Consider the following 21,840-nt stretch of genomic DNA (forward strand, 5'->3'; position numbering starts at 1 on the left):
CTCCTCTAGTGAGACATCCTCATTTGGACCCTGGAACATCTGCCAAGTGCATACTACAAGTGTGGAGTCGACTGGGCATGGTGAACCAGGTGCATCATCCTCATACAAAAGGTGGAACACGAGCAATCAATGAGCGGTGTTGGGGATCCATGAAGTAATCTCTGCTTATGGTGGAGGCCCATGGCTCTCGATGCTCACCCTACAAGTGCCAATGTGGCCCTATGGAGGGCTAGGACCCCATATAGGGGGACCAAGCCCCAAATGGAGACCCATTTGCAATCTTACATAAGATCCAATTGTTATGAATAAAATATAGATATAAATAATGTAAATATAAATAATAATAACACATCATAAATAATGATAAATTAGTAATTAGTTAATGAAGAGGTATGTCCCTAAGGACATGACCGTTCATAAAGGGACACCTGCCTAGGGTATATAAGCAGGCCCTCACACTCATTGTAATCATCTCACTTGTATTCAAATATTCTTATATAATATATTATCTATTCCATGATGGACATTCTTATATACCAGATATTTTGAGTATTCTTGTTCCGTATATGAACTTTGTTCATTACATTGGTATCAAAGCATTCCTCTGAGTATACGAACTTTGTTCGTTACATTGATATCAAAGCATTCCTCTGAGTATACGAACTTTGTTCGTTACATTGGTATCAGAGCTATTCGATCCTCTAGCTGCTCCACCACTGCACAGAGCCAGTTTGATCCGACTCTTAGCCATCGACTCTTCATCAACTTTATTATTGTTGCAATTCAAATGTTTCACTACAAGTTTCTAGAGATTCTCCATCTTGTTGTTACGCCTTTGGCCACTTCAAAAAAAAAAAGATTAAAAAAATTGAAAAAAAAGTTATACAAAAAAAAATTATATAGGAAAAGAAAAGGGTCTATAAAAAAAATTAAAAATTAAAAATTAAAAAATAAAAATAAAAATAGAATAAAATAAGAAAAAATAATATATTAAGAAAAGAAAAGAAAACATATATTATAGAAAAAAAAGTGCAGGTTCTCTACTATTGCAGTGGTATGGTGGCCCAACGAAGTCAGATGATTCCAATTAATTATTATACCGTATATACACATTTAAACCGTTGTGAGCCTTATCTGCCCCAACCAGATGCTTTCTACACTATCGTCCACACTCCACCACCCTGCAACCGCACACAACTCACCTGCCGTCGCCAACCATAGTGAGCCGCTAACCTTGCTGAAACCACCGTTGTCAGGCAACCACACCAACTCTGCAACCGTCGTCGAATTGTAGTCGACGGATAGCCATGCCGCACTGCAAACTCGCCTACCCCACACTCATTCCCCTGTTGTACGCTACATAGTCACCACCCCCACCGGTAGCAATTCCTCCACCACCGCAAGACGAATCACCCGCACCGCATTTTCTTCCCCAATACTGACATTCTGCAGTGAGCACCATCGACCCATAGTTGCTCCAGCCGCCATCATTGACCTGAGTGCAACACATTCCGTCATTTGTCGTCGCAGTACGGCAGTGCCCAGTCTCCTCATGTTGTGCGACCACCGTTGCCACCATCGAAGCAACGAACCATTGCTCAAGCTGCCACCGCCTTAACCTTCGTCGTCATCTGCAAGTCGTTTGCACGTGTTCATTGCAAATACGAGGTGGCCAAATCATCGACATCAAATTACTGGAAATCAGTGGTCAATGAAAAATTCCACTTGCTGTCACCAGCAGCAGTCGCTGATGCACCCGCACCTTCATCCACTTCACTGACTTGCTACAATGCAACAATCTATATGTTTCATTGATTAAGCTAGCTAAGCCAAGAGATAAAAGTGCCAATTGTCCAACCATTGTGGAGTCACGACCCTCTAAAAAACAACATTAAATAAATAAATTGAGATGGACTAAATTTATGACTACAAACATTGCCATCGAATTAATAAAATTCATTCCCTCCATTAATAAAACAATCGAATTATTGACTCTGGTCGAAATTATTAAAAAAGAGTATCAAAGAAGAAAAAAAAAATAAGGGTATAAAAAAAATAAGAAAAGAAAAGCAAGGGTATATACTAATTAAAAAAAAAATTATTACAAAGTGGAATTTAAATGTTTAAAAAATTATAAAGAAAGTTTAATACTATTTAAAATTAAAGGAAAAAAAGATACATATAAAAAAATTATAAAAAAAAAGTAAAAAAAAATCAAGGAAAAAAAGGGTTATATTAAAAAAAATTATTAAAAATATTATAAAAGTGATTTGAGAAAGGAATTCAAGAAAAGAACAGAAGATGAGTTCCACACAACAATCATTATTTTGGACTAAATGTTTGTTTTGTATAACATACATTGAATATCCATGGATTCATAAAAATTGCGAATTATGTTGTCCAACATGTGGAAAATTATTTAATGCGGAAGAATGTCAAGATGATGTATTGATGCAAATGACAGAACGAGAGGAAAAACTTGCAAAATTGGAACAAAAATTAATAGAAAAGGACGAGGAAATTTTGCGTCTAAGGGACCATAGCCAAAAATTACTTGCAAAGGTCAAGAAGTCCAAGGAAAGAAAAAAAAAATAGAAGAAAAGGAATGTGTCAAGAAGAAATTCAATGAGATTCTATCAAAGAAGAAAGAAAAATATTGCGCTTAAAAGACCTAAATCAAAGGTTATTAGAACAAATTAAGTGTTTAAAAAATGAAAAGTTCAAATGCCAAAGTAAAGTTGACTTGGAAAATGAGGAACTCTTACATCTCAAAAACCATAATCAGGGTCTACTCACTCAAATTAAGAAACGTAAAACTGATAAGAAATCATTGAACAACAAATTAGAAGAATTTATCACGAAAGAAGTGTCGAAGTCTTCAGTCCACGTTGAAGAAAAAGATACGAACATTGATCCAATCAATATCACAACTCAAGAAAATGACAAACCAGTTGAAGGAAAAACATATTCAGATGTTGTAGTTCAGATGATGGAAATTCCAAGTGAAGATTTTGTATCCAATTCAGCAACACCGCACCAGAAGTAAATCCATAAATGCCACACCCATGATAAGGCAAAGTCAAAACAGAAGAACTCCTTATCGACATTCAAATCACAAGAGCAGACTTTTCAATCAATCTACATACTAGTATCACTCAGAACATAAACAACAAACTTATGTTCCAAGGAATACTGAAGTTTGTACAATCCACTCATGTGATAACAATTCATCACAAGTTTTTAGCCACTGCAAGATTCCACAGAAGATTAACTTAGGATGGTCTGATCCCTTCTTAGTGCGACAATTTTGTTTATCTCTTAGAGGATCATATCAAATTGTATCAATGGAGATGACAGTTCTGAGATGAGAAGACATTCGAAAAAAAAAAGATCAAGCCTTTTCATCAGCAAGCTTTGAGGACAAAGCCTTTTTGAGGAGGAAGGCAATGTTATGAATAAAATATAGATTTAACTAATGTAAATATAAATAATAATAACACATCATAAATAATGATTAATTAGTAATTAGTTAATGAAGAGGTATGTCCCTAAGGACATGTCCATTCATAAAGGGACACTTCCCTAAGGTACATTCTTATATACCAGATATTTTGAATATTCATGTTGCGTATACGAACTTTGTTTGTTACACCAATGCATCCCCTTGCCCTCCAATACAACAAATCATTAGAATAATCAAGTAAAATAGTTTACAAGTCATGGAATCAATGGGGCACTTCATGGTGGCATGCTCTTCCATAGTGGGATTTGGCATGTACAAGTGTCTCCAAGCTCAATAATGGGGGTTAATCAAGGACCCTATTAGGTGGTTTTAACCTTTAAAGGGGGTGACATGTCCGTGGCACATCCATCAGGTGGTAGGTGGCAAATGATATAGTGATGGAATAGAGTGGGGTTTATCGGAATGCTCTAAGCCACATGCCATGGTACAAGGGTAGCTATAATAAGGGAAGCCCACACCTGGGTATATGAGTGTAGGAGGGAGCAAATCATGGTTCATGAGTTACCCCGGCCTTTGTTTTTCCACCCTTCTTCATATGTCTTTTGCCTTTGATTGATTTTTCTTCATAATTGCTCGGGGCTCTAGGGGATGAGAGCATGATGTGTAGGATATAACAGTAGGTACTCCCTTTTAAGGTGGGGCATTTCATTGCTCACCAGGGGTTGGGACAATCATGGGTTCCTTTATGTGGAGGGGGCTCATCTAGGGCCCATAGGAACCAGGGTGATGGCCATAAATAAAGGGTAGAGCTCATGTTTGGCTTTTGCCCACGTGCTAAATTTGTATGTCTCGGCCATCTTTTGCATTTTGTGGTACATTTCTTGTTGAGAGTGGCCAAATTATGCTTTTTCTTTTCTTTTTAGCTACATCAATCTCTAGGGCATCATTCTAGGCCCAACCCAAGGTGTGGACAAGGGGAAGGGAAGGCTAACCCTATGTGGACCCATGTGGACCCAGATGGGAAAAATGGTGAATAGGGTTAAAATGAGCAGAAGTGGTGTATATGGTGTTGGGAAGCAGGACCACGCAACCAAAATCAAGATTTCCCATGTAGTGCCAACCCTAAAGTTAATGGTCAATAAAGGAGATCCCACAGGACTAGAATACAAGGGTAACCACCAAATCGAGTGAAGGAGACAAGAGTACAGACCTAACCCACTCTTTCTACCAAATCCCCCCACCAATCCATGCCCCAAAGTGTCCATGAAAAGTAAGGAAAATTACTCAACTATACCAATGAAAAGCCATACCTTCGAGATCGGGAGGCCCACCTTCAAACATATAATCATAGCAGATGGACAAGGGACCACATGGCTGGCTCAAGTGGCGGAGATAATGGCACATCGAGCTATCTGGTGGCTGCAAGGGGTTGTTGGCTTCTGGCTGAGGACCATCTAGGAGAAATTTTCTCCTATGCATACTACCCAGGAAACCCAAAAGGGAAAACCTGCTTTCTTTATTGTGGTATTTTATTGATTGTTCTTGAGCAATTGGATCTATTACAAAGCAATCCGTCTCTGAGAAAGTGTTCTGCTTCTTCTCACTAATCTCAGTTGATACAATTGATCTTGGCCTACCTTGATCACTAGATCTCAACCCTCTAAGACGCAACAATTCCCCTGTTGAATAGCCTTGACTTGCCCTGCTTCTTGCTTGATCCCAGCTCCTACTTCCTTGCACACTGGAGCCCCTATTTCCTTGCGCACTTCTCCTATTTCCTAGCGTACAAGGAGCTCCTAAATCTTAGGTCACTTGTGGCCCTGTTTCCTAGCGCAAATGTACTCCTATTTTGTAGGGCACAATCTCCTAAATCCTTGTGCACAATTGATGCTCAATTCTGCACTCTCCATAATCAAAGAATGATCTCACAAACTTGTGAACAAACTTGTAAAATCATGTGCCTTCGTCCTTCTCCTTATAGACCCAATTCGAGCATGCAAGGGACCTAGCTCAATTTAGAAGCTCGAGTTCTGATTGCAAGTTAATTGAGAGTCTAATTGATTCTTTCTACAATCAAAACTTGGAGTCTTAACTCGTTCTCCCTTCAATCAAGACTGAAGATTAGCTCGCTCTAACTGAACTTGTGACTGCCACCTCATTCTGTAGTCAAACTAATGAAGACTCCACTTAACTAAAGCTCCAACTCTACGTATTTCATCTTGATGATTATTCCAGTAAACTCGAAATAAACTCATCCTAACTAAAGTCTAACTCATGAGTTCGCACTCACGCTAGATAAAGACAAACTGAGGTCTTCACTAGCTAAGGCACAAACTAGAAGACCTTTACTCGCTACATTTTCAAGAATTTGAAGATCTAGTTCAAGCTTGATTTGAAGTCCATGTTTTGGTGTATTGAAGGTTGGGTTCAGGTTGGAGCCTGCAATTACTGTAAGTTGGTGCTTATTGAGGATTGGTGTCCTCATCGTCTTGATGGGTTGGGACCTAGAATTTTTGTAAGTTGGTGCTTACAGAGGATTGATGTCCTCACAAGAGATTGTAATAAATTAAAGATTGTTTTCAAGTATTTCTTCTTCAAATTTTGATTTGCACTTTAATCTTTGTGTTCATACATTGTGGATGATTAATTATGTGATGTGAATTCAGTTTCAAGATTAACTAAGTGAAAATTTGTCAAAAGTAATGAAATATTGATTCACCCCCCTCTTACTATTTTCAATAGTAAGCATGGAGTGAGTGTGCCCACTAGGCCTCTGCTGCTCTGTGAAGAACCACTTGAAAAAACCATCTCAAACTCAAGTAAAAGCAACCACTCATTAGAGAAAATGACCATAAATGCATCATAGTGGACCATATTTAATTGTCAAGAGCATAGTAAGACTTCAAACTGGGATCACCAAATATCTAACTAGATCAAGTCCTATAAAATTGTTCCCTACCTTGTTAGAGGTGGCTAGATAATCAACCCTATTAGATACTTCCAATTCCTAAGGAGAAGTGACATGTCCAAGGTCAACCCTTCAATTCATAGGTATTTGTGATAGTGGTGTTAATGGAGAGGAATGACTCCATGGCTAGGTTCCATGAACATAGTACCAGCTGATGGTGGTCCATCATCCTGAGTGCAATAGATGTATGGAGGGAGCAATCATGGGGGCATAAGTTACCCCTTTCCTCAACCTGCTTTTTCCACCCCTTTAGTGCACCTTTTACTTCTTTTTGATAATGCTTTGATATGGAGCGTAGCTTAGGTGTCCAAGCTTGCTTTTAATGATATAACATTTATTTACCCCTTAAGGATGAGTCAGTTTTTTGCTCATCAGGGTTGGAACATGCAAGAGTTCCTTATGATGTGATGGAGCATCTAGTGATTAGGAACCGAGTGATGGCTAATGAAGGGGGTAGATCTCACGCTAGGCTTTTTCCCATGCATTAATTATTATGTCTCGACCATCTTTTGCATTTTAAATTTTCTTTTTCTTTTATTGTGGCCATCTTATGCTTTTATCTTTCTTGTAGTTGCATCAACCTCTACGACAAAGCTTTCAAACCCTAACTCAAGGATGTGAATGTGAGGGTGTTAAATCACAATAAACCAATGACAACAAACCCAAATGATGGATGCGAAATCAAGGGAATGATGAAATATGTTAAGTATGGGGTGGTTATGGACATACTACTTCAATCCAAGTTTTCCAAGTAGTGCCCTTCCTATAACCCTAAGGCCTCAGAGGAGGTCCCACTAGACTAAGGGTAAAAGCCAAACCCCCAATAAGGTGAGAGAACAAATTTACAATCAAGATCAGTGAAACATCTAGATCACCCCTTTATCCATGTTAGAATGCCCAAAATATTAAGTAAAAGCACTTGACTACAAAATGATTAAAGTACATGTTAAGTGGTAGCCCACCTTCATTCAAAAGGAATGTTGGATGGTGATAGGTTTATGACTCGTGCAAATGGTGGAGGAATGTGGCATATCATCATAACTAAACAATGTATAAGGCAGTTGGCTAACTGGTTGTCCAAGATAGGAGAAAAGTTTTCACCTATGGGGTTATCCACTTTGGTGGGTAACAATACTCATGCATCTATGAGGAAAATTTACAGCAACAAAATTGGTTGGGGTTTGGCTAATCGATTGATTTGGAGTTGTAAACCGAAATACCAAAGTATAGTTGAAATCCCTTGCATTCAAGCTCTAAGATGAAGTAGGAAAGGGATTTTCTTTTGGAAATATTTATGGGACTTGGAATCTTGATCTTGAATTGATTGGATAACACTTGCTTGCTAAAAATCTCGTTGAGCTTCTAATAGAGTAACTATTAGTGAGATGTAGACAATAGAACTTTATTCCTCCATAAAAGTACTACAAAACGAACATTTTTCATATCCAAAGCCCCTACATTGAATCTTGGATGCGCTTCAATGCTTACTAAAAATGGATTGCATTGTGTTCGGACCCTCAAAATCTCCTGTAAGCTCCAAGTCTTTGCCTGGTTCATTATTTATTGGGGTCTACCGAAAAAGTTTTGGTTAGCCAAAAGTGGGTTCATTGATAACAAGAGCTTGGCGTACAACAAGGAAACCCCCTAGCATATTATATGGAACTATAAATTTGCAGGAGACTACCGACAATAGGTTCATCTTCAAATCCCTACTATTTTCCTAGGCACCATCCATTGGCATGCAAGTCTTATAGGGAATTCAAAACAATTGGTTTTATTTGACTTCCTGGGTTTATGGAATTGCATTTGAATTTCATCTAGATTTAATCTTTGGAAAATGTGTTGCAAAGTATCTTTGAGAAAAATGTAAGCTCATTTCCCTTCCTTGAATCCTAGTGGGAAGAGGTACCCTCTCAATTGCTTGCCAAAGGCTACTTGTTGATTAGGGATGCCAAGAAACAAGATGCTTCTACTTATTCTGATTTGATTTCAGTCTTAATAGTGTTGATAAATCTTCACTATACATCCTCCTTTGCTCTTGCAGATATTGTCGTCCTTCTATGTGTGTGTAGTATTTTCTCCCAATAAAAAAATCTTCTGGTCTAAATTAATTGTATAGGCGATTTGAAAATAATTTGGTTTTTCCTCAATCTTAAACTTGATGAGTGTAGTATTGGCATTCCTTCATTTTCTAGTACGGTTCATAAAGAAGAGAGGAAGCCACTAATAAGTTGAGTTATTTTATAAGTGGCATTCCTTCCTCAGGTGCTATTATCCTACATCTATATGATTTGGATTTCAACATATTTTATGGATGCTACATATAGCCTAAGTGCAGTGTTCAATTTTCACATTCCTCTGCTCATGCCAAATGAAAATTCCTCGATGTTAATCATAGTGCACACAAAAACTTTTAATGCCCTTAGGTGGATATGAAGTTGAACCTCTATGAATAATCTAAAATTCCAATTATATTATTGAGCTAATAAATTGTGGTGAATCAAACAATTTTCTTATAGACAAAGCCCAAAGAATTTCCTTGAAAATGCTTTAGAGAAGGTGCATAGAGAAGATAACTGGAACACAAAATTGATGTCATTTTATATTCAAATACATGGCACCCATTGTTTTTCGAATAGCTTGCAACATTTGTTTGTAACTTAATATGTTGTTTTACAGAATGGACAACAACAACCAAGCTTCCTGCCAATATAACATGTGGCACCTTTTAATTGTTCAACTACACAACACCCCTTTGCATAGTACTATTGTAAGATCCCTTCATATCCAGAGCCTAATGGAATTTTGTTCCATCCACCTTAAAGGTGTCCCTCAAGGTCTTGATACACTATTATCATTAATGTTGCATCATTATCAAATGTTGCATAAACTAGTATCATCAATTCAAACCCATCATTCAATAAGTATAAACTATAGTTATATGCATCTCAAGTACTAAAGGCATCTCATGTTTCACCTTTTTGAAGCTTTTCGCATTCCATATGCCTTGAAATTATCAAGAGACACATTATTAAGTAGCAATAATTGGAATATTTCTTCCATTAGTGAGCAACATACATTCTTCTTGCATGAAGAATAAAACCTTTCAAAACAAGACATAAGTATCATGTTTCATCTCAATAAAAAGTGGTGAAAAGGTGTTACCAATTCAAGTCTTCAAATTCCCCATTCAAGTTAGTGTCACCATGTGAACATACATCAAGGGCTACAAAGGACTGGGATGTGGATCTTATAGCCCATAATATAGTCTTTAAGCAACCTTAATTTATGCGTACTTTAGCAACCAAAATTGGAGCATCTAGTGCCAACAAGTTTTCAAAACTATGAGACTACTAGCTATCAAATTTGTGATATTTTGAACTCATGGATCAACCCTTTTTAATTTTATGTACTATGCCTTATAGCCTAAATGGCAAGGCCCTAGTATACTCATGAGTCAAAACGTGTCTCTTCCCTTTTTTTGTATTTAGAGGAACGACAACTAGGTCAAGCTTGTACTCATGTGATATGGAGTCGATTATGACCACTACCACTAAACCTCTAGATGAACCTATGCGCGACCCCAGGCATAGTCCACACGGTAAATCAGGGGATTTGAACCTCAAACCTTAAATTTTCACAACATATTCATGTAATAGTGATCGCCAGTCAGTTGCGCCCCTGGCGGCATCAAAACTTGTCCCTTGACCATTGAAGTGATAACTCTTTGAAATGTATCAAGACAAATTGTCTTACGTACCTAATGTCTCTCATGGTCTTCGAATAGTTGTATTAATATATTAAATTACTTGTAAGTTGTTTAATTCTTAGTAACTTAGTAAGTTGTGTTCTCCTCTCTTTCTCTCTATATATAGTTTCTGACACAATTTTGGTGGTGTCATTATCAGTGGTTCCCAAAACTCATACCCACTTCAGAAACCACAGTGGTTACCAAAACCCATACCCACTTCAGATAGCATAATTGATTCCAAGTTTCAGGTCATGATCTGAGTTTTAGGTCATGATGTGTTTCCCCATCCCTTCAGGGCAGTTGTTCTGCATTGCTCTTCTTTAAGTTGAATTTATATAACAACTATCAAATTAAAGAATGTTGAAGAAAAATACCAGTTCTCACTGTTGTACACATTTTTTTGTGTTATTCCTCTTTCTTTCTCTCAGTGATTGCTTAACTCCATGTGGCTCATCTTTTTATCTTCTTTTATTATTGATAGCTTAGGTTTAGGAGTCGTTAGGGCACTTCCACTTTATATTACATTGGTAGTACCTTTTTTTTAGTTCCTTGGACTTATTTTTGTGATCAAAGAACAAAATTATCTTATTTTAATATCTATATATTTCTACATTTACTTATTTTAAGATTTTTTATTTTAGTTTTCTCTAAAACCAAGTTATACTCTTACCTTCATCTTACATTATTTCCCTTGTCTATCTCCATGATTAATTCGTTTTACATGTTGAGCTTTAAACAAAGGTGTTTCCATGTTTTTTTTCTTTAATGTCCATCATGTTCTTACTCTTCAACTTTGCCAAGTACATAGGTCATCTCACTGGAACATATTTAATTGCTCGTGTGGAACTTCAACTAAAATGTGGTTCACTATTTCACCACAGAAGTAAGACAAAGTTTGAATGCACCTTACCATTTGATATTCTATTAGTTTACCTCAAGGGTCTGAGAGTCTATTGATGTGACTCCATTTTCTTTAATAGGACAAAGGAACTTGGATGTCAATTATTGTTGGAATACTAAGAGGGGGGAGAGGGGGAGGGGTGAATCGATATTTCACTTTTTCTTACAATTTAAATTTTAAATATCACAAGCATTAATCAATAAGATCATATGGAGTACACAAAAAATATATGAACAATTTATTTATATTACAAGGGAAGCTACAACTTTCGGTTTACCAGCTACGACTGGAAGGACTACAACCCCAGATTTACCAGCTCTCACTAGAAGGACGCGACAACCTCCTAAAGGAAGCTACAACTTCCTTCCCTAGCACCACCTTGCCACCCTCAACAATAAAAGAAAGAACAAAATTCTTGGGCTCCCATACTAGGGATAATGACCCAAATACAACAATATACAGTCACTATTATCTTTGCCTAAACATATTCAACTTCAGATCTGCTCCAAAAGGTATGTCATTGTAACTTTGATCTCCAAAGCAACAAAATAGAATAATTCATACCTTCAATAAACTGTTTTAGATATCCCTTAGAACATAACCTTGGATTGTTGCTTTTAGTAGCTCAGATCTCCCTCAAAACTCTGCCTCAAAAAAGATTGTTGATATGCCTCAAAAGGTAACTCAGATCTGCTTCAAGACTTCTACAAGGATGACATCAGGGTTTGCTCCAAACTTCTACAAGAATAACTTCAAGATCTGCTCCAAACTTCTACAAGAATAACTTCAAGATCTGCTCCAAACTTCTACAAGAATAACTTCAAGATATGCTCCAAACTTCTACAAGAATGATGCCAAAAAGAACTTCAAAAATTGTGCCAAAATCCTTTAAAAATGTGCCAAAAGTCCTTCCATAGATAGCCTCCCCAATCCGGCCTCTCCTCACTTCCGATTCATGAGATATGAATCCCAGAAACACTTCTTTTCTTCGTTTGTTTCAACAGATCCGAATTTTCCTTGAGCAAATTTCTAAAATGCCTCCTCCTCACACCTATATATACTGCATTCGGTGTCTAGACTAGGCCGACTTGTCCACCTGCTGGGCCGCCTTGTCCACTAGCTAGTTTGGTTTGTGCAATTGGCAGAATGTATAGTGAATATTCAAAAAACCATTTCTCCTCAACCGTGAGGAGTTAGAGGGAGTTCCATATACCGTTGGAAAGGTCTCGGAATAAGCTTTCCAACCATGTATGTTATACTTCCATTTGAGCTAGGTAAATGGAGTAAAAATGCATTCAAAGATAGGGTATCCAAATGGAGCATCAAAAATCCAAAAATCATTTCTCTTCAACCGTGAGGAGTTAGAGGGAGTGCCATATACCATTGGAAAGGTCTTGATGAGGGCTACGTGATGATATAGTCCTTCCTTGAATTTGCTTTGGCTTTGACCACCTTTTCCTTGATTTTCTTTTGACTGTCAATTTTGCATTTGAGGGCTTAAACCCTTTTGCTCTTTAGGGCTTCTTGAACTATTATCACATGCTTTGATCATCCCAAAGCTAGGGCATCATCCCTAAGATTAGGGCTTTGACATCAATGACAACATTACTCAACAATGACCCATTCACCCTTTGACATCAATGACAACTTTCATCCAACAACTATTTGGCCTACTTGAAATTTGATAATTAACTTTACATTATACAAGATCCAATACATCATAATTATAATGTTAATGAGAATATTTTTATATAAGCGGTGCCTTTCTTATTAATATAATAATTGTTTGGTGATAGGATGAATAATTCTCCTGTAAAAAAGGTTTTATAAGATATAAGTTCAACCTACCATAACATTAATTATAATGTTAATAAAAATGTTTATAAAAACAGTACTTTTATTAATGTAATAATCAATTGACTGAAAAATAAATCGGTGTTTTATAAATTCAACATACCATAACATTAATTATAATGTTAATAAAAATGTTTATAGAAACAGCACTTTTATTAATATAATGCTCAATTGACTATAAGATGAAGAATAAATCAGTGTTTTATAAGTTCAACATACCATAATGTTAATAAAAATGTTTACAGAAATAGTACGTTTATTAATATAAAGGTCAATTGACTGTAAGATGAAAAATAAACCACCTCCTCTATGAAAAGTGTTTTGTAGCTGATATATGTACAAAATAAACATCAGATAAAACAGTGATTCCAACCCTTCATTAAGGCCGTTGGGACTTCCACCGACCCAATTACATATGTTGTAACTAACTTTGCTTGGGCACTGTAGAATGCTTTGTTTTAATAGCTTGGGGACAGGGGACACCCAAACGGCCCCTATTTCTAGGGAATTTTTAATCGAAATCAGATTAAAAATGCCACGAAATGAAATGATAGTTCCACAGAATTACAATTTCCAGCGATGGAAGAACTCTACTCCTAGGGTTTTGGGCCTTTGAATCCGCCCATAACCTTAAAATCCGAAAAATAAGTGCATCGGGCGGAACTTTTGGCCAGATTTCCATCGGAAATGGGACTTCTAATATACGAGATAGAATCTCTTCATTAAGGAAATTTTTTCATTATTTTTTTTCCAGCTGGAGCCTAAATAGGAGTTAGCCCTTAATGTTGAAGGCAAAAAAGATTTACCCACCAATAACCTGCTACCAGTAAAATGATGTAACTAAGATTGTACACGACTCACGCAAGTAGGAATGGAGTACTGCCAACATTCTCGACCACGGGAAAATCCTATTGTAATCGTTAAGAGCCGATGAATAATCAGCCTACGGGTACATTAAATCCTTCAACTCAACGAATTTGATGCAGCAGACTTTTTACCTTCGGGGATTTGGCTGTTTATAAGAAACCCTATTAGGGTTTTTGCCTAATTATAGTTAGGGCTCTTGGGATCCTAAAACCAAAATGGGCATATTAGATTGAAAAAACAACCAAACTCCACAGCAATTAAACTAAAATAACATGATTTCTAGCAAGTCAGTACCTCCAACAATTCTTGTCCTGGTAACATATCAAACTCCAATCTAAATTTAACTGCCTAACAGGTTCGTTATAATTGTAGTTATAAAAATTAAAAAACAAGTAAAGACAGACAGAATTAGAGTTATAAAAATTAAAAAACAGATAAAGACAGAGAGAATTAGATACGTACATAAGAGATTACAACCTGAAATGATACACACCCGCCCGCAGATAACGCTAGAGAGATCTCCGTTCTCGTTCGGTGATTTTGCATTCATTTATTTCTGCAATTTGTTTTTTTCCCATCAAATCACAAGTCAAAGTCAAGTATAGATTATGTTACAATTCTCAATTTTAATTTTTAAAAATGTTAAAAAATAAAAACGGAGTTGTTTTAGTGTGATTTTTTGGACTTTACCATCCAGAATCTGACAGAAAAATTTGAGGTGAAATCTTAATGTGTATTATTTAAACTGGTTTTTTTTACTATATATGAATTCAGCGCCCTGGAAAATCCTAGAACACTTCGATTTTGCAGGGGATACTCATCAAATAGCTTGTGATTTCAATTAATTCATGCCAGATTTTAGAAAAATTAAATCAGAAAAACCTATTTGGAAACCTTCCAAAAAAATCTTATTAAATACAACTCCAATAAAAACAATTAAAATTAATATTTAATTATAAATAAATAGATAAAAATTAATATTAAAAAATAAATACAATTGAGATTATTAATATTTAATTATAAATAAATAAATTGAGATTTTTTTAGTTTTTTTCAATACTATGCAGAGTGTTTCGTTTTTTCTTCCAGATATTATGCATGAGAGTAGATGTAATTTAAGTAATAGTGTGTAAATGTGATTAATATGTTGAATGTAATATATGATTTTTAATTATATTAATATTTATGTTTATTTTAGGATTTGATTTTAAAAATTTTAATTTAATTAATAAGAATTTTTAAATAGATGGTAAAGATTTAATTTTTATAGGATATTCTAATATATTTTTAGTAGTATATACAAATTAAAAATTGGCAAGTAATTATGTTTTTTGTTTTTTTTTTTGTTTTTTTTAAATTCATTAATTAAAAAAATGTCATATGAACAAATGTCATATAAAATGAATTAATATTATTGACAAGTTAGTATTATAACAAAGTTTATTTAAGAATCTCCATAATAAAGTGAAATGAATATCCATGATTAAGAATCTTGTTACATGTTTTTTTTCTAAATGTATATATATTTAACTTATATAGCAATTCTTCTTCTCAATAATAATAATAATAATAATTATAATTTAATTACTTTTTATAAAAAAAATTAATTTTAGCAACTTGAAATGTATTATGAAGCAAGTGTTTTGAAGTTTATTATGGATTGATATCTATCAACATTTACCATCTATTTAATTTATATGGTTGCACTATTATGTAATGTTAGTAATTGTTTTTAACAGTGTAAGAAGGAATATAGAGCATAGATTCATCTTAACCCCGAATCTATCAAATCCCTTGAGGTGCAAACCTTTTTAAGAATACACTTAAAGAAAGATTTGTACTTAAAGAAAATTTAATCGCTATAGAGGCGTGATAGATATGGGGTTAAGTTATATATATGTCATGTGTCACCCGTGAGGTGTAGAATAGTTGGTTTGCATGGGGTTTAGTCCCTGTTAGGTCACATGTTCAAACCTCATGGGGAGGGGTTGAGGATGGAAGCTACTTTGGGGGAATTAAACTTCACTAAGGGTGTCTAGGCTTGTACATTCATGGTGATAAGCATCCCATTGTGGGTTGATCATTCTTCTCCCATCCAATAACACATCTTCTTCATCTTAAGCAACAAACTAACAAAATGTTTTAACCATAAGAAATCTTTTATTTTAATTTGTTTCATATAATGTATACATAATTAATTGAAATATTTTACTCAATATAGTCATTGAAATATTTTATTTATGACACACAATTGTTATTAATATTTTTTCAAAATGTTGGGCCACGGGAGCCATCTCAATTGGCTATCATTGTGTTATGAAGTATTGTGTAAACCATGTGATTCAAGTTTCAAATCCCCATGGGGCAAACCAACAAAAAGAAAATTGTTCAAAATGTTATATACCAATTCCATATTAATTATTTAAAGAATTAAAAATATCCCCGATACCTTGAATTAAAAAAAAAAAAAAAAAAAAAAAAAAGAAGAAGAAGAAGAAGAAGAAGAAGTTTCATTGGAATAAGAGCTCGCTCTTTCTATTTGATATTGAAATATTTTACTTAACGTGCATATTGGAATATCTTATTTATAACCCATATTGGAAAAAAAAATTGTTATTAATATCTTTTAAATGCTACATATGAGCTCCATATTATGTTTTATTTATGACCAATACTAAATTATTTTTCTGTAATGCGCGCGCACACACACACCATATGTCAAATGAAATAAATGAATTGCACATCTCTTTTATACTAGATTGTAATATCAATATTTTTTTAGATAGAATGTGTGAACTCCATATTGAATGGTGAAATAATTACATGTCCCCATTATACTAAAAAGTAGAAAGTAATTGGAGGGAGAGGGTTTATTCTTAATCCTAGAGGAAAACAAGTGTTTAAGTAGTCCTAGGGGCTAGGCAAGCATACCAACAAACAAGGTGAAATGTATGGCCTCTTGCTGGGGCTAAACTTGGCCAAAGAGATGGAAATCACCAAGATTGTAATATTGGGGGGCTCTCACCTCACCATTCAAAATTTATATAGAGGATCTTTCCCAAAAGACAATCAACTTAAACAATTTCTTTACACAATTATGAGTGACTTGGAATGTTTTCACCTTAATACTTTTTTTCATATCCCAAAATCTCAAAATATTGCAGTTGACTAACAAGCAAATATTGTGTGCCTATTAAAAATGGGCCAGATTGACATCAATGACTCGTTTGGATGGAAAAACATCTCATGACTATATTCTCCCCATTCGTAGCATCTATGAAGTTTATTAGAGCTGCTTTACAAGCCTTTTCAAAAAATGAATTTAGTAATAAGAAAGTCTCTTTATAAATCCCCTTCCTCCCCCGTATTGGCATCAACTATATAGTTTATGGATCAAATGGTTGGAATTTCAAATGGGGTAGCATGGTTGGTTGTAAGCAGACACACCATGCAATGATCCTCCCAGTATGGGGTGGCATGGTTGGTTGTAAGCGCACACACCATGCAATGATCCTCCCAGTATTTTTGCATGTGTTAAGACTTACGACAAGATGATATTGCAACCAACAAGCAAATCTTACAATTGAAACTTTAATGGCTTCAAGGAGGTGGGTTATTATGGACCTTAATGGTGAAAGGATTTATATTGTGTGTGAATTCTTTGGTCCTGGGCTTAAATTCATGGTATGCATCTAGTTATGTCATAATTTCCCTCCATGGTGGCTCAGTCTGCAATGGGATCGAGTGAATTCCCCTCTATGTCAAGCGACTATTCTCAAAGATGAGGGTGTTATTTGGTGCACTATGGGATTTATTTAGGTCAATTTTTTTTAGTTATCTATACATCTGGTAGAGAGTGGTTCTCACATAGTTCTGTGGCGAGTGATTTGTGCAGCCCAATTAAATCTAGGGTGTTGTGGGTCTCTATGTTAGCTTGGGAAGCCAAACTCCTCCTCATCTGAGCTCGTGACAATGCAACTAGTTTTTCTAGCCCGTCGTGGATAATTTGGTTAGCACTGTAGACACAATTCTCCCCAAACTTGTTTGTGGCAACTCCTGTGTGCAATGGATTTCTTTGTTGGTTTGGGAAGTTATAATTTCTTGTTATTCTAGTTGTGGCAGTGCAATTGGCTTTTGGGTATACTACTAAAGAATATTCCTTGGGCAACTCCGCTCTCCTCATGATAACAGGTACTCCTTAATCTTCTTTGTGGATTGTTGGAAATAATACTGAGAGGGGGGGGTGAATCAGTATTATCACATTAATAAAACTTTTTCATTTCCATATTCAGATTCATATATGCTACTTCCACAACTTCTTATGATTCAGTTAGTTGATCCTTAATGAGTGCATTAGAACATTATCAACCATATTAACAGTAAACAGGTGCAGTAAAATAGAACAGATCATCAGAACACATCAACAACCTGAACCACCTGTAACTTTAAACATCATAGCTCAAATGGTATACACTACTACAATGAACCAAACCTGCGTACATACGTGCTTTCACCAAAGCCAACCCGTGTACAGATCTATAAATATTCAATCATGACTTGCAGCGATTTCAAACTTAAGTTATACCCAGTTCAGATCATTACAAGCGTCAGTATACAGATCTAGAATAAGCATAATCAACTATATAGAGATAGTTCATTTCAAACCATTTGATCCTGATCTATCCTTAGATCTTGTTCTCCATCAACCGGTGAGATCCCTCTTTAGCTCAGATCCAGAACTGCACCATAACCCAATCACAGTATTCCAGATCTAGATATTCAATAATTCAGATGATGCTTTGCCAAGTGATCTCCTTCCTCTTTTATAGCCTTAGTCCTTTCTTAATACCACGGTCCAAAACCATAGGATCAAAAAAACTGTTGGACTAATACCATGAACCAACCATGAAAGTGTGTGAGATCAACACTTTTGGATGCAATACCACGGACCAAAACCATAGGATCAAAAACTGTCGGACTAATACCATGAACCAACCATGAAAGTGCGTGAGATCAACACTTTTGGATGCAATACCACGGACCAAAACCATAGGATCAAAAACTGTCGGACTAATACCATGAACCAACCATGAAAGTGTGTGAACTTTTCTCTTGCATGAAGGGAACTTTTCTCTGCATGAAAGTGCGTAAACTTTTCTCTACATGAAATAAACTTTTCTCTGCATAAAAGTGTGTGAACATTTCTCTACATGAAATAAACTCTTCTCTGCATAAAAGTGCGTGAACTTTTCTCTACATGAAATAAACTTTTCTCTGCATAAAAGTGCGTGAACTTTTCTCTACATGGAATAAACTTTTCTCTGCATAAAAGTGCGTGAACTTTTCTCTACATGGAATAAAATTTTCTCTACATAAAAGTGTGTGAACTTTTCTCTACATGGAATAAAATTTTCTTTGCATAAAAGTGCGTGAACTTTTCTCTACATGAAGGAAACTTTGTTGCACTATAATTTATCAAATAAATTTGCTGCACTATAATTTATCATTTGTGTGATTTGCCATCAAGGACAACACTTGTCTCATAATGCCAACAATCTCCCCCTTTGGACTTGTCATACTGAGAATTGTCATCTGATATCTCTTCCGTAGATTCATCTAGATATATATAAGTGAGTTGACCTTCTATGAGTTGTTTGCCATCAAGTACAACACATGCATCATAATGCCAACAATCTCCCCCTTTGGACTTGATGGCAACAACACCAAATCACTCTCCCCCTTTGACATCAAGGGCAAAGGGTGAACCAAGATATTCTCTTTCCTAGATAAACATTCCGCTGTCCATACTCCCCCTGAGTACCCGCTGAAATATCTGAATGAGCTCCCCCTTTGTATATGCCAAGGTGTACCAATCTGTCCATGCTACATGCTGAAAGCTCTGCTCTTGCTGAATTGTGTTGTTCATGCTCCCCCTGTCTGTAAGCAAGGTTTGCAAAAAGGTGTTCTTCAAGAACATGACTCTCTCTATACATCATACGTGACCTTCCTAGCACCAAATACTCATACATACATCCATCTCCCAACCAAGTGGGGATATACCAGAAAATGACAACCAAGTACATTACATCATTCATCCCAGGCATAGTGGGGAAACCAACATAGGTCGTTACATGGCCTTGATATGACTGAAATATAGAGACACACTATTACATCATGAGTCTTGATATGGTCTTTACATCGAATGATATACATGACATTTATAACAGAGACCAAACACCTAAATAAGATCATGATAAACATCAGCAACGACATTGTATGATCTGTTCCATAGCATCTGTCACCAGCAACTTGTATTAGTGCATGAATCATCAAGGTATGTCCATATCAACTCATCCTTTTGAACAGAATTATGTATATATAGAATCATTCTATCATATGAGAGAAACACCATAGCCATCCAGATCTGCATGGACCAAGTATCATCAATTAGGAATATCAATCAACATATGTACGAAACAACCTATCATCATATAGGTAAGAACTCATCATCATCATGTCTCCAACAATGCAACTTTGAATAATCATCCATGTATCCAGCCAACAATCCTCATCCATATACGTGCCAAGAACAATCATAATATATGATCTTTATGCATATGACGACAACATCATATGAGTGACTCATCATCAAGTAAAGAAGATGTGAAATCAAGCTATGTACTTCTCCTTATCCTTATGAAGATCACCATGTAAGCACCATTAGAGAATCAACCACAAATCTGATCTAAATATCAACTATGTAACCCCAAGAATCATCTGAACAACTCATAATCATAGCAAAATGAATCATTTATCCATATACGCATCATCACCAAGGACTATTAACCATAATGCCAACAATTCATTAAAAGCATATTCTCCCCCTAAACCTGTGCCATCTTGGTTACTGTCAGATCTGATCATGCATATCAGCAAGAAGTATCAAGACATCATCATTATCAAGTTGGAAACAAAACACTTCTAACCATCAAGTCATTTCCACACATCATCAACAATTATAACCATTCTCAAACAACGCAAATAATAAACCGAATCATAACTGATCCTTTTCCTGAACCTGTCCCTTCTGCCTTTCCTCAAACAATCATATACGCGACTATGCCATAACCAACTCGCGTATATACGTGAATTCTCTTTAAGAAACTTGCATATGAGATTTAGGACACTGAAGTTTTACACTTCCAGCTCCCTCTGATTCTGTTATGTCTGTATGTTGTGCTATGCCGCCTCTTTCTGACTGTACTTCTTTCTTCTTCCACATCTTCAGGTGTGATGATGATGTTTTCTCCTTTTGGTATGGTGCCCATACTTTGTTCCTGCATTCCTTAGCTATATGTCCAAGCTTGTTACATGTGTAACATCTTACATGTCTCATATTTCTTCTATAGCAATCAACAGCTCTGTGACCAAACATATTGCAAGCAAAGCAATATCCATTAAAGTACCTTGAATGTGATTATCTTTCTGCATGATGGTCTTGAAACCTTCTTCTTCTACGTCTAGCTGCAACATGTCCAAGATTATGACATACATAACAGTCAACATTATTCATAGGAGGAGTAAAAGATTTTCTTTGAAGAATTTCTTTCCTTGGTTGATGATGAGATTGACCTTTCATCTCCTTATTGAGCATTTCAGATTTTGCAGTCGAGTCCCTTGTCTTACTTTGTGAACTAGATTCACCTTCAATAGATTCATGAAAACCAAGACCAGTTTTGATAGCAGGAGACCTTTGACTATTAATAATATCATCCAAGACTTTAGTACTATCTTGAAATCGTAACAGTTTATCCTTTTCTTCTAATTTATCTTTTAGAATATTTACCTCAACTTGATGTTGCTCTTCCTTTTCAAGATACTGTTTCTTCACGTTTTCTTCAGCATTTCTTTCTTCTTCCAACAGACGTCTTAGTTCAAGAACTTCATTTTCATGAGCTTGGAGTAGTTCTTTATTCTGCTTCTTTGATTCTTCAAGATCTTCTTTTAGCGAGCGGATCGTGGCTTCAAGACTTCCA

The 21,840-nt window shown here is 35.8% G+C and overlaps 1 protein-coding gene across 2 annotated transcripts in view; it reads right to left on the bottom strand.

Annotated features, from left to right (window-relative positions):
- LOC149235339 (uncharacterized) overlaps window positions 1–14,396 on the bottom strand; it is a 104,268-nt gene extending 89,872 nt beyond the window's left edge. For both annotated transcript variants that reach the window (XM_089372078.1, XM_089372077.1), the window contains exon 1: window positions 14,267–14,396. The gene's annotated coding sequence lies outside the window, so the exon portion shown is untranslated. The remainder of the gene's footprint in view (window positions 1–14,266) is intronic.
- Between the last annotated feature and the right edge of the window lie 7,444 nt (window positions 14,397–21,840).

The sequence above is a fragment of the Pinus tabuliformis genome, chromosome 8 (genome assembly GCF_031772625.1).
Source record: "Pinus tabuliformis cultivar Carrire ecotype Pingquan chromosome 8, CPIR1, whole genome shotgun sequence".
Classification (NCBI taxonomy): domain Eukaryota; kingdom Viridiplantae; phylum Streptophyta; class Pinopsida; order Pinales; family Pinaceae; genus Pinus; species Pinus tabuliformis.